The following is a 14177-nucleotide window of genomic DNA, read 5'->3' as shown; positions in this document are numbered from 1 at the left end:
TTAACGGTTTATTTCTAGAATTATATATCTATCTTTATAAATATATTTATATATAATTACTAGCAATCTGGTTTGTCTCTCCAGAGAACCCTGTCCAATACAGTAGGGTTGAGTCAGAAGAGACTCAACAATTACTTTCTTTCTCTCTAGAATCCACATATTTCTTCAGTCCTTCTCCCACTATTACAGCCCAAGACAACTAATCACTTTCAATTAATTTATTTTAACACCCTCCCTGACAAAATAATAATTTATAAATTATTAAGGGCTCAGAAGGGAGAGGGGAGATGGGAGCAGGGAGGGAGGGAAAAAAGAGGACCTGATGCAAAGGGCTTAAGTGGAGAGCAAATGCTTTGAAAATGATTAGGGCAAAGAATGTACAGATGTGCTTTATACAATTGATGTATGTATATGTATGGATTGTGTTAAGAGTTGTATGAGCCCCTAATAAAATGTTTTTTAAAAAGAATGGAATTGCAGATTTGATAAATGTAGTAAGTGTGTGTAATAGAGAGTACTTTGAAGTTGATAAGCTTGTTTTGTAAAAAAAAAAAAAATTAAATACATTGCTCTGAAAAACAAAAACCACCCTCCCAACAGTTCTGCCTACCAACTTTGGTGGTACTAGTGTGAGTTGCTGTCGACTTGATACTGACCCATCATGACTCCATGTGTGCAGTAGACCCTCCAACTTTTAGAAGCAGCCGTCAGGGTACGATGTAGCAATGATGAAACATACAACTCTCCTCTAGTTCCTAAATGCTTCCTGCCCCCCCCCCATCATGATCTCAATTCTACCTCATAAATCTGGCTAGACCAGAGGATAGACTCTGGTACTGATAGGAACTGGAAACACAGGGAATCCAGGGCAGATGATCCCTTCAGGACCAGTGGTGTGAATGGCAATACTGGGAGAGTGGAGGGAGGGTGGGTTGGAAAGGGGGAACTGATTACAAGGATCTACATATAACCTTCTCCCTGGGGGACGGACAACAGAAAAGTGGATGAAGGGAGATGTCAGAAAGTGCAAGATATGACAAAATAATAATTTGTAAATTATCAAGGGTTAAGGAGGGAGGGGGGAGTAGGGAGGGAAGGGGAAAATGAGCTGATGCCAGGGGCTTGGGTGGAGAGCGGATGTTTTGAGAATGAGGGCAATGAATGTACAAATGTGCTTTACACAATTGATGTATGTATGGATTGTGATAAGAGTTGTATGAGCCCCTAATAAAACTATTAAAATAAATAAAGAAAACTTTCAAATGAGAAGGTGGAATGGCAAAAAACAAAATATCTTGCCTTGCTTTTGAACATGAAGATCTTTACACAGAGTTTGGAAACTTCATGCATAGTTTAAATTAACCATGACACACATTCAAATAAGGTCCAGAGTGAAGCTTCAATAAAATTATCATAAAAATAGGACCTACTTTCCCAGGCCTTTTTAATATTAGAAATGTCCTTGACCATATATTTTGTAGTAGGGTAATCTTAGCTTGGTCAATAAGATGGCTTTCAAAGTTTTGTTTTAATACTATTCTTATGAAAATAAAGTCGTCATCAAGCTCAGAACTGTTTGTAAAACCCAAAGACTCTCCCTCCCCATGTAATTGTTCATAGTCCAACCACCAACACTATTTTTCTAATTAAACAAAATTAACATAGGCTTTTTCCTGCTTATTTATTAATCTGTAGTGAGCAACTTCATATTTTTTCACATCAAAGACTCTGCTTCTGAGTATGGGTGGGGTCTATCTGTCTCCTAACCCAAGAGTACTTTAGTAGAGAATCAGAGCTTTTCAATTTATAATACCTGACAGGGACAGGCACATGAGAGATAAATCTGTTTTACTCCCATAAAGAGTTACAGTTTGGGAAATCCACAGGGGCAGTTCTACTTTGTCCATAGGGTCACCAAGAGTCAGAATTGATTCAATGGCAGTGAATTTGGTTTGGACAGGGACAGAGTACCCAGTGTGCAAGCTACCCCAGGCTTACTAGTACTTACTTAACTGTAGTGAGTAAGCACAAGTAAACTTGCGCTTAACTAGTTTGTTGGGTAATCCAACCCCTCCTTAAGATGCTTCAATTTTTCCTTACGAATTTTTCCAAATTCTGTAACATGGTGTAAAGGCTCTACATAATCTAGCCCCTATTTCACTCTTCCTCCTTATTTTTCACTACTCCTATAATGCCTTCCCTCCCTCTCTTGTGCTTCCTGATCCAGCCACAGTATACTGTTTATGCTTCTCTAAATCCTCTAATCTATGGCTGGTCCTTAATACAGACAGGTCTAGTCAATGCTACCCTCCCCATCCCTCTTTACTAGGCTAAATTCACTCTTCAGGCATCAACCTAGATATCACTTTCTCTGGGATAGATTTTCTGGCCTCTTTGAAACTCAATTAAGCATCCTTTCTATGTGATACATTCTATGCTGTACAATGCAAGTACATGTCAAAATGGCACATGAACATGTATGTCTGTATTCTCATCTGACTGTATGTCAGGACTTTTATAACAATATTCCTCAATACCTAGCCAAATTGGAGAAATTAATTTGACAATTGAAACCAATGAATAAAATAAGCTACCAAAACAATACAATCATTAGAGACCTAAAATGCACTGATTTCTGGCACACAAGTACAGTTATTTCTTTCATTATGTTTTATGTCACTTAATTTTACTTTCATAAACAATTTAATGTTAATTAGAAAGAGAACACATAACATCCAGATAAAAGGGATTAGATATCATCTCATTTTATAATTAAGGTGATGCTCAGAAAGGTAATTATTTGCTAAGGGATAAAACGCTATAAAATAGCAATGCCAAGATTAGACATTTTGATGTTCTTTAATTATATACTTTAATTTTAGAAGTTCAGATTTGCTCATTTTTAAGTTAAAAACCTTTATAGTCAGTTGTTTCTAAGGTTTATTACTCTAAGGTAGCAAAGGTATTTAAAAAGCAAACAAATGAATCACCAATTTACTTAAAAGAGAGGTTTCAACAATATTCATGTGTTTTAACATGAGAGTATTTAATTATAAGAATAATATACTATTGAGTCATATTATAATTACACATTATAACCACCATATGGATATTAGTTACGTTCACGGCTCTGTGGAATATATTCATTGAGTATGCAAAGGGGTGTAAAATAGAATCATTACTCCAAAAAAAAGCTTAAAATGTTTTAGGGGGAAAAATGTTCTAGAAAACAAAACTCAGAATTAAAAAAGAAATGATAGGTGAAAGTAGTTACTTGAACTGTTGAATTGTGAAAGTAAAAAGAAAGAAATTATAATCTACTGACCAAGGAATCAATATAATTGTGAATAAAAATGTAAATTGACTTAGCTTGGTCAACTGAAAATACAGTGAACCCGCAATATCATACCTACGTGCCCACATCATGGTCTCTAAATACAACTACCCAATAAAAGCAACCAGGGTTTCCTGAAGAAATGCTGACTCCGGGGCTCCGATCAAAAGCCAAGCTGACCGCTTTAGGGTTGAATGTGACTCATAGCAACCCTAGACTGCAGGGTCAGAACTGCCCCAGTGCATTTCCAAGACTGTATGCAACCTTTTACCAGAGTAGAAAGCTTCATCTTTCTCCCTCAGAGAGGCAGCAACCTTGCAGTTAGCAGCCCAACTCGCAACCACTACGCCACCAGGGCCCCAACTCTAGTACAGCAGCAAGAAAATCTTAAAATGAACCTGGATTAACACATTATTGAAGAAAGTATGGTAGTACTCTAAAAATTAAGTCAACATGACCAAGGGGGCAAGGTGAAGGAGTTCCCACTGACCAAGTCTGGGTTAATGTAGACCATCAACTTTTATTAGTGACAGGTAATGGATTACAACATCTTTAATAAAAAAGAATTCTTAAATTCATGAAATAAGCACATGGAAAATAAAAACTCTTCTTTAGAAAAAAATGCCAACTAATACAGGTAGATGGAATAATAGAAAAATAACATTTTGCAATCATCAATGTATCCTAAACCTCCTATGAGCATTCGAGGGCGACGAGAATATGTAGAGGCTCCAGTGTCTTCGCACAGATTACTTAATAATAACAAAGGAAACAATTATACTTTTATAATGGAGAAAACTAACAGATGGACTGTAATTAAGTATTCCTAGTACACATTACCTATGGGTCCAATTGACACCACAGCACTTTCTGATAATTATCAGCAATGAAGTTGTATTCCTGTCAAAAATGCACGAATTGAATCTAATCACCAAGAGGCAGTATGACAAACCCAAACTAACAGAAATCCTAAAAACAAAGGGTCTATATTCACCAAAAGTATTAGTGTAAGGAAAGACAAAAAGGTTGAAGAATTATTTCAACCAAAGGAGATTAAAAATACAGGGCAACTAAAATGCAATGTATAATGCTGAAATAGAAAAAATAGTATCAGTATAACTATAGAAAAATGGAAAATGTTACCATTAAATATAGTAAATATTAAACAGTATATGAAACAATGGTATCGATGTTAAATTTCATGGAGCCATCAAATTCTGGCTATGGAAGACTGTCTTTGCTCTTAGGTGGCACCAACTCGAGAGCAGGTTCGATACTACTGATAGAAAAAGACAAGGGAAAGCGGAGTAGGGGGAAAAGGGTGAAAAATAAATCTACAGACGGGTTCCTAATATTACATTATGATACATGATATTGTTCAGTTACATTATATAATGTTGACTATGAGGGGGCTTCAAAAATTAATAGAAAAAGAATTAAAAGATAATGGAATTTTTCCAAGGAATTTCTGAAGGCCCCACATTTGTGATTTCCTCAATAGCAATGTATATAGCTCATTGTACATAAAAGTGGAATGTACATAATGCATCAGCAGGTATTTCTTTCTGTCATGTTTTCCATTGGATAGCATGTGTACGTTTTAGTGGAATACACTTACGTCTTTGAAATACTCAACAGGATGTAATCAGGAGTTTCAAGCTATGAGGTAAAACAATATCTGTTTTCAGATTTTGTGACCATAGAAAAAAATACTGTGACAAAATATTAAGTATTGATTAATCTAGGTTTATAGATGTTCATGTAATTTTTCCCTAATTTAAATTCTTTTCGAGATTAAAAACTTGAATTTTTGCTTTTAAATTTACTACTTCAAAAACTTTGCCTTTAAGAAAAACCCTTTCTGAAAAACAAGCCTTATCTCTCAGATTCTTCTTTTCCCTTCACATTCCATGTCACTAAATTGGGCTTAAACACTAAGGAAAAGGTTTTTTGTGTCAAAATAAACATTTTCTAAAAGTAGTCACCAACATTTAAATGGGATATGTTCCCAAATTGCAATAGAACAATTTTCACTATTACAAATAGTGGGTAAGTTCCTATGGTTGGACTGAAAAATCTTCATTAAAATCTTTGATAGCAATACATTTGAATTCATATGTATTTCATGTATTCAGTTCATTGCACAAAGTTCACCAACTTAGCACTTTTCTGAAAGAACTTTTTTGTGAGAGTAGCTGAATAAACTAGAGGAAAGGACTGGGGGTCAGGAACAACTAACTGGTAACTAAATACAATTTCTAGCACTCTTCTAGGAATATACATTTCAAATTGGGACTCCAGCTTTCAAATAAGATGGCTACTCATTGACCAGAAAGAAAGCCAATCAGAATCTCAGAGGATGCCACATGTACCATCGAGACAGGTCTGGAATTCCTGTCTTGACTGAGACATGACAAAATGTTCACATGTATAGAACATACACTTATGTATATGTATATATACTGAACTTTTATAATCTAGAATATGCCCTTATAAACTTTGATCCCAATTGTACCTTACAAATCCAGCTGGACCGGAGGATGTGCCCTGGTACAGATGGGAAATAGAAACACAGGGAATTCAGGACAGATGAACCCTCAGTACCAGTGGTGAGAGTAGTGATACAGGAAGGGTGGAGCAAAGGGGGGGGGGGGTAGAAAGTGGAAACCTATTACAAGGATCTACACATAACCTCCTTTCTGGAGGACGGACAACAGAAAAGTAGGTGAAGGGAGATGTCGGACAGTGTAAGATATGACAAAATAATAATGACTTGTAAATTATCAAGTGTTCATGAGGGAGGGGCGATCGGGAGAGAGGGGGAAAAATGAGTAACTGATGCCAAGGTCTCAAGTAGAAAGCAAATGTTTTGAGATGTGCTTGACACAATGGATGGATGTACGGATTGTGATAAACATTATACGAGCCCCCAATAAAATGATTTTTAAAAAACGAATATCTTAAGTTTTCCACTGAAGTATTACCATTTACTGAGCTGAGAGTGCCAGCAAAGATACCAGGATTAGAGATTGGAATCAAAGGCTCTCTTTTAATCATGTGGCTGATATGATGTTTGAGACCCCAGTTAGTTTTCCAAGTGGAGACCTCACACTCTGGAGAATTCTGGGCTACAGAAAAAAGAGGATGAGTCATCAACAGGAAAATACACGGCCTGTTCATGGAAGGGCAAGTAGCGGGCCTTGCCTGGGCGTAGAAAGGGAAGGGTGTGGCTCACAATGTGCCATGACTAGTAACAGCAGCAGTGGTAGTATCCCGCGCTATCAAGTCCACTTACACTCATTGACTGCAAATCTGTACTGGGGCAGATAGCCTCCTCTTTCTCCGCTGGTGGGTTTGAAGCACTGGCCTTGTGGTTAACAGGTCAATGTCTACCCAACAGTGCCGTCAGGGCTCCTTACAAGTCATAGTAGTGACAGTAATTCCCCCAAAAAACAAACCCAAAACCCGTTTCCAGTGAGTAGAGTCCTACTTACTGAACAGAGCAGAACTTCCACAGAGGACTTCCTGGGCTACAATCTTCACGGAAGCAGACGGCCATATCTTGCTCCCCAAAAGGAGTTGGGTCAGTTCAAACCACTGACCTTCCAGTTAGGAGCCCGCCACTTCAAACACTGCACATGAGGGCTCCTCGGGGATAGTACGAGTAAAGAAAAAAATTGTAGTATGCTAATTACGCTCCAGGCACTAAACTAATAGCTTCACAGTAAGTACACGTCTCATTTAATCCTTTCAACAACTCTACAAAGTAGATTGTTATAATCACTATTTTATACACTGAGCCTCAGGACTGAAAACTTGTCAAAGAACAAAGGGTATTCTAACACAGAGACAATTTCTAATCCCTAATATTACTGTATCCTTACTTGATGTTATTTGTCATTAAAGTTTTAATTTTTCTTTTTTTAAGAATGATATTTAGATCTGAATTTTAGAAATGCAATTACAGTTTCTACCTAGGTGGCAGATTGCTGGAGCCAGAGTGGAAAGGTAAGATTGGCATACACATTATTAGTCAAAGGCAAGAGCATTTAATTTAATAAGTCAAAAGATACCTTACCAAGTTAAACAAGTCCATCCTTTTGTTACAGAAGTCACATATCATACTTAAACTGTTGTAAGCCAATCTGCTTTGGGTAGGTCACACAAATAAAAGGTAAGAAGATTCATCCGTTTGTAAGCTGATGAAGGAATAATCAGCTGTTGCATATCAATGTTCAAATATTTGGTATCAATTCCACTTCACAAACACGCTACTTTTTCAGATGCATATGCTTATGATTGCATTTCACATGATGCGTTTGACTGACTGACTGTCTTGAGTGATTCATATAGTAAGGCAATAATTAAATAGTAAATAAGTTCAATTCAGCATCAAATTCAGTAAATGCAAATATATTTTAAATTTAATAGATGATAAAACGACTATATTTTAAAATATGCTATTTATTAAATAACAACCAACAATTTATTCCTTGGTATACATGAACCTAAACAAATTAGTTTATATTACAAATTATAAAAAATGACCACATGCTTCATTTTAAAAGGCACAGGTAAAGGATACAAAATAATTTGGTTTCACAAATCTGAGAAAATGAAGTATAAAAATAATTATATATTACCCATTAGAGAAAAGTTATTCTTAAAATGTACCAATTCCAAGTAGGTTATAAATATATTATTCTAATTTTTTTAAGAATTAAAAGGAAAAATAAGTTTGGCATATACATTATTGGTCAAAAGCAAAAGCAATTTGATTTAATAAACTGTTTTGATTTAATAAGCAGTTTGATTTAGTTATTTTAAGAATTAAAAAGACACACTTCACTGAAAAGTAGGTAATGTATTTTATGTAACTATAACTTTTTAAATATTTGGTGAGAGGATAGAGGCTAGAAGCAAAGAAGTTTGGATCAAAAAACTAATCTAAAATATTCATCTAAAAATGTTATGTGTAATAGGGCAATGAATTTTAGATGCTGGGATATTTTTTCCAAAACAAATAAATGACCATTCTCCTGTTTTTACACATTATAGATGTTTATACCTTTTTGGTCACTCACATTACTAGTACGCTAAAGGTACCTATATAATCTCCATAAGATAAAATGAAAAAAGGATAAAGGGAAATGAGGCCATTTGCATTTTGTACATGAAGTGTCACACGAGGAATTTACATACTCCCATCTTATTAACAGATTATTTTATTTAATACTAGCAACTCAATGGAACAGATAGTTGTAATTCCTTTCCATTCTGGAGAAGATGTCTCCTTCGTTAATCAGCATTGAAGGTGGGATCTGAATCAAGCTATAGGATAAAGCAAAGCTGCCTTTATGAGGGCATGCAAATCATCACAGGTTAAAAGCACTCTAGTGCAAGAGGGGTCTAGCTGGAAGATGGATGAAAATTTCCATATTCATACTTCTCTTAATAAACATTAAGAGAGCATTTCTCTAAATATTTCCACACATTTTCATTTTAATCTCGAAAAGGAAATCCTGAATTCTAGAAAAAGGCAATCCTGATTGTCTTCAATGCACAAAACAATTATTTTCCTAGTGCCAGACCACTGATCAAAGGAAAACATTTGTATGTACCACAAATGCGAATAGGTGGATGGCCTGCTTATAAGCAGAATACTTGAAATTAGAAATATGCCGTAAAACCCAGGACCATCATTGCTGTACGTTACACTAAGAAGGAGTCCTAGTGGCACGTTAGACTGCTACACACAGGTAGGTCAACGGTTCAAACCCACCAGCTGCTTGCTCCTGTAAAGAGTCTTTAAAGTCTCAGAAACCCTAAGAGGAGATTCTATTGGATGAGAATGGGTTTGGTTTGGAGTCAACTAAAAGCCAACAGAAAAAAGCAGAGAGTGAGGGGAAAATAGCTTTCCAGAACCAGACAGTCATTCATGCTACTCACTTCTCAGTCACAAATTTGCTTGTTTCATCCTTAATTCAGAACACAAATTATTGAAGTTCACTCAACTATTTCAAACTAAGAACATTTCCAGAAATTACTTCGCCACTTTCAGAATGCGTGCACTTCAACAGCTATCTCTTTGGTAGCCACAGAATTAAGATGACATAGTTATTACTAGAACATTAATAAAATTATTAATCTGGCATTGCATCCTACATGGAAAATATAAAGCTAGAATGAATTTGCTTTGAAAAATATACCACCACCACTCAAAATAACTTCTTTAAAATATCACTTCAAATGTCATTTATACAAAAAAAAAACTTTTGTCACACATCCTCACTGAAAATATAAAAACTCTTAAAAATAAAGAAGCCATAATTCAACACAGTGACATAAAATTTACTATTTATGATCCCCAATGGACTTTTCTCCTTCTACCGAACACATCCCACCACGTGTCTCAACAATTTAAAGAAACTTTTGCTGGGAAGTACCACCACTCATATCTGTCAGTTTCCTACACTGTGACGGCTTGTATGTTGTTCTGAATCTGGAAATCATGCCATCAGTATTTCAAATGCAAAAAGTCAAAAAGCACTCCTTAGAAACCTTCATTAAATAGAAATTTCACAACGTGAAGCTATTGTTTCTCAACACAGGTTCCATCTAGGTCTATATACTTCTGAAGGCAGTGTTTTCATCTCTTTAATCCTTCCCCAAAGAATTCTGCCCTCTTCAATTTACATTATGCTAGAAAGCAATTTTAGCATCCTTGAGACACTCAAATCCTGTTGCTTTGAAATTCTCTGAGTTTGAGGAAAAAAGTATGAAGGGCAAGAGGAGTGAGGCTGTAAGGTAGAAATAAGGTTTCTCAATGAAATTCTCACAGAACAGCCCTTGATAGAAAAAATAATAACAACAACACAACTTTCCTGGTCATTTTCTCACCAATACATATTCAATTTTCCTAAAATTTCTTAATAAGTTCCCATGATTATCATGTGAATTTTGAGAAAATTTATCAAGACTGCCCTCTTTGGAATAAAAAGTAAATAAAAATACAACCTTCTGAGCTGACCTCCTGTCTTGAATTTATCTTTGAGGATTTCCCAAAACTTCCTTAAAATCCTTGATCTATAAAAAATCTGTTGTTTCATGTGGGGCAGCATTCCCATAACTTGTTACAAAGCGTCAATGATATGGGAGGATATGCACTTGAGTTTTAAGTAGATATTCACCTTGAGTTCAAAATTGTTGTTAGTTTCTTTTTTTTTTTTTTTCATGGCACAAAAAGTATCCTTCGTTTGTTTGTTTGTTTTTGAAGGCACCTTAAACACGAGACTAAGACAAAAATATTTTACCATAAAATTTGTCTGCAGCCATTCACTGACTGCAGTTCAATGAAACTCTAGAAGTAGTCCTTTGTTACTTAACCTTCTTACCAACAAGGTAACTCATGGCAAACAGGGTTAAGTGGAGTTTCCAAAGTATGTCAGAGTAGGAATAAGGTTATTGACCTCTAAAAAATATATATATCATGGAAGAAGTATAACAGAATGTTCTTCAGAAGCATGGTGAGACTTCTTACTTACTTTGGATATCTTACCAGGAAGGTCCAGTTCCTGGAGCAGTACATCATACTTGGTAAAGATGAACAGTCTAGAACTAGCAAGCCCCTCAATGAAATAGATTGGCATACGGCTGCCAACAGAGGTCCCAAACAAATCAAAGATTGTGAGGAAAGCGTAGGATCAGATAGTGTTTTGTTCTATTGTTCAAAGGGTCATTTTAAGTCAGAACCTAGTACCTGACAACAACTTTAAAAAATCAAATTAATCAAATACGATTTTAACATCCTGAATAAAACTACTGTTTGTGTTTTTATATGACTGAAGTATAAATTACAATAGGTAAGCAAATAATTATGCTTTGAGTTCACTATTACTTTATAATCATTAACTGCTTTAACACATAACTTTGTATTGGAAGCACTGTCTGAAAGAATTGCTTATCAAAAGCAGTGTTTCCCAAAGGAGGCAAAACAGTCCTACTTTTTTCCCTTTTTTTTTCCAGGGGTGGGGGGGTGGGGTGGGATCTGGAATCATTCAGGGGGACTGCAAAAGCAGATACCTACACCTTATTCTGGATTATGGGCTACAGTACAAACACTTTTAATTGCCAGGGGAATGCTGAGTAATTCCACACACATACCCCCCAAGAAAAGGTACAGTCAGCCAAATAAGTTTGAGATGTATCATCTACAGTCTAAGTCTACAAATTTTCAAATGCCTAGGTTTAGCTATTCTGAGTATTTTCATTTTCCTAACACCATTATCACTAGTTTGCAACACATCACTGAGAAGTAAAATAAAGTGATTACAAAGTTAATTAAACTACTGACATACAGAACAATAATAATCATAGTTTTATGGGACATATAGCATGTATCATTACATAGGAAATAGTCTAATTTAAATTGGCATCCACTTTAGTGAAACACTTGATTCTTCCCCTAAAACAAAAATTTCCATTTACAAGACAAAAAAGAATAGTAAAGACTGAACACTCCAAAATACAACCATAGGAAGGTGGGAGTGGGGGTGGGAAATACCCACCAATAAAAAATTTGTAACATATTTTTATCCTTTCTTCTAAATCCGTATTATTAAGTATCATTTTTGTATGTTGTTTTTAAAAGCCTACTTTGTTTACCTTTTCTTCACAAGGTACCATGGATTTTAAAACTGACAATTGGAATACTTAGCAATTGCCAAAACAACACAGCTGGATTCTTAAAGAGAAAGTACCCTATTGTGTAATGTACACCTAATTATAGCCTTAGTGAACCTGCCCTTCATGAGTACTGGTTGATACAAGGCACAGGCAATAAACGCTTCATATTTGGACATTTTTCAACAATCTTTTGTTTAAAAATATGTATATATCATTACCATTGCAGTAGGCCTTTCTAATAACACATTTATTGGGATGCCAATCTCATTGTAAACTAAAGTGTACACACTGAGATGATGTCGCTATTCCTAAATGCTATTAGCTCTCTAGTGGACTGTGCTAAGAGTCTGATTCCTACTTCAAGCATCACACTACGTCAGAGGCACAATTTTATAGTTAACATTTCCACGAGGGGGGAAATGTATTTGCTTTACTTAAGAGATCGTTGTTTTTTTTTTCATAAATGCGCAACCTTTTCTAAACTTAGTTGCCCCCCTACCTCCCATACTTTATTTAACCTTCCTGTCCAGAGGTAGAGAAAATCGAACGAAAAGCCCAAGTTTCTCATACAAAACGTTCCCCCCAGCACGCTGGGCACTACTTGGACGTCAGGGAGCCGCTAGCGGTGCCCTCGGCAGCCCAACATGCCCACGACGACGTCTCCCAGGGCTTTGGGGGCGTCCAATGCACCGATGCTCCGAGCCTTCCCCGCCCCCCCAATCGACCGAAGACCCCCAGCACTGACGCCCCCCATCGCGGTGACAGACGTGCACACGGTGAGCTAAGAGTCTACAGGGTAACTCCCGAGAAGCCAACCTTCTCCCCAACCCCAAGCGCGGATAACTTCTTCAAGTGCAACCGCAGGGCAGGACGCGCCGCCCTGGGGGTCGCGGCGTCCGACGCAACTGACCCGGCCAGCCTCGGAGGCTACGAGGAGAAAGGGTCGGCGGGCACTGCGCCCGGGAGTGGGCTTTCGGGGCTCCGGAGCTCGCAGGGAACTCCGTCAACTTTCAAGAAGGTGACGTCCGCCACCGCGCCGCCCCCAAACCGAGCCGCAGTGTGGGCACTGGAGGCTCGCCCTAGCAGCCCGCTCAGGCGACCGGAGCTCGGACAGACCCCACTTCGCCCGGCCAGACCGCTGCCGGCCATCGGGCACCCCACCCCCCACCTCCCGGGGCGCCGCGCCTCAGGGCACGCACCCCAATTCCACCACCCCCTGCCGTCTCCCGCCACCCTCACAGCGGCGCGGCCGCGAGCCAGGCTCAGCCTCGGCTGGGCTAGGCACGGCTCCGTCCTGGGGGCCTCAGAGCCCCGCGGCGCCCCTCCCCACCCGCGGCACCCCTCGTCCTGACACCCCCACACACACACCCTGTGTCCCTTACACCGCCCCCTCGCTGAGACGCTGCCCCGTCCACACCGCCGGCCCCGCGGCCCTCACCGTGCGTCCGCGGCGCGGTCGGCGGGCGCACCCTCGCTGCACCCCGGGCCGCCACTAGCGCCGCGCGCCGCCCGAAGCCGCCTCCTTCAGACCGGGACTAGCCGGGACGTCAGCGCACGGATCCCCACACTGGGGTTATTTTTAGGAGACAGGCCCGGGCCCGACCGGAACTCGTTCCACCGGCGCGCGTGCGCACTAGCGCGTGCGCGCGGTGTTCCTCCGCCAGTCGGGCCTAGCTTCAACCCCTTGTCGCCCCTCTCTCGCTCTTCCGGGAAGGTTTCTGTTCGAGATTCATTTGACCTCTTGATGGGCCCTGGGGTGCGTGGCGTTGGAAATACACGGGTGCGAGCAAAGCGAGTGCCGCTCTCTGTGGAACTGAGTGCTGATCCAGCAGGACGCGCGTGGCGGACTATGTTTTTCCTTGGGGTGAGGTGACGGATCACCCGGCACAGGAAGGAGATGACGGCGGTTTGGCGCCGGAGCCGCGGCCTGGAGCTCGCTTCCTTCTGAAGGACCATGTACCCTGGAAGAGTGATTGGTCACTTGATGAGGTCCCAGGCGCCTCCCTGGGTGGGGCAGCGCGGCGGCGGCGCGCCCTCTGGCCCCGTCTTCCTCGCCGTCGCCGTCGCCGCCGCCGCGTCCCCGACCAGCCAGCCGGAGCCCGGGCCAGGAACGGCTGGCGAGACGGGACTCGTGGCAAATCCTCGCGCGTGGCCGTGG

The 14177-nt window shown here is 39.4% G+C and overlaps 1 protein-coding gene across 7 annotated transcripts in view; it reads right to left on the bottom strand.

Moving 5' to 3' along the window:
- The window catches only part of MEF2A (myocyte enhancer factor 2A), a 151787-nt gene extending 137860 nt beyond the window's left edge, over positions 1–13927 (bottom strand). Inside the window, exon 1 of one of the 7 annotated variants that reach the window (XM_075557901.1) lies at positions 13458–13927. The gene's annotated coding sequence lies outside the window, so the exon portion shown is untranslated. Of the gene's footprint in view, positions 1–6828; positions 6938–13457 lie in introns of those variants that run through there. The other 6 variants (XM_075557900.1, XM_075557907.1, XM_075557905.1 and 3 more) reach the window with 6 other exon arrangements.
- Between the last annotated feature and the right edge of the window lie 250 nt (positions 13928–14177).

This window comes from Tenrec ecaudatus, chromosome 9, assembly GCF_050624435.1.
Source record: "Tenrec ecaudatus isolate mTenEca1 chromosome 9, mTenEca1.hap1, whole genome shotgun sequence".
Taxonomy (NCBI): Eukaryota; Metazoa; Chordata; class Mammalia; order Afrosoricida; family Tenrecidae; genus Tenrec; species Tenrec ecaudatus.
This window is presented reverse-complemented; position numbering and strand designations above follow the sequence as displayed.